Here is a 350-nt window from a genome sequence, read left to right on the forward strand (position 1 = left end):
TTCTCCATAGCATAAGGGAGTACACATTCTCATAGACATAACCTACATGCACCACACTCATCCCCGCCATGAAGTTTCCTCCGCCGCCACCAGCTGGTCGCTAAATTTCGACGTCGACAATTCTGCTTCTCTCGCCAATTGGAACGCCGCCGACTCGACTCCGACGTCCGAATTTCCGTCCGCGTCGCTTTTCGATTCCTGATGCGCGTCGCTTTGAGTTCGCTGAAGTTTGTTCCGGTTGTCGCCTCGTGCACATTAAGAGACCGTCGTGCTGGAATATGGACTTCTGTTTGCCTGCCATTTTTTTCTTCTTCTTCTCTTAATTCTGTCACTTTTCTGTCTGTAATTAT

Source organism: Penaeus monodon, chromosome 30, assembly GCF_015228065.2.
Source record: "Penaeus monodon isolate SGIC_2016 chromosome 30, NSTDA_Pmon_1, whole genome shotgun sequence".
In the NCBI taxonomy this organism is placed as follows: Eukaryota; Metazoa; Arthropoda; class Malacostraca; order Decapoda; family Penaeidae; genus Penaeus; species Penaeus monodon.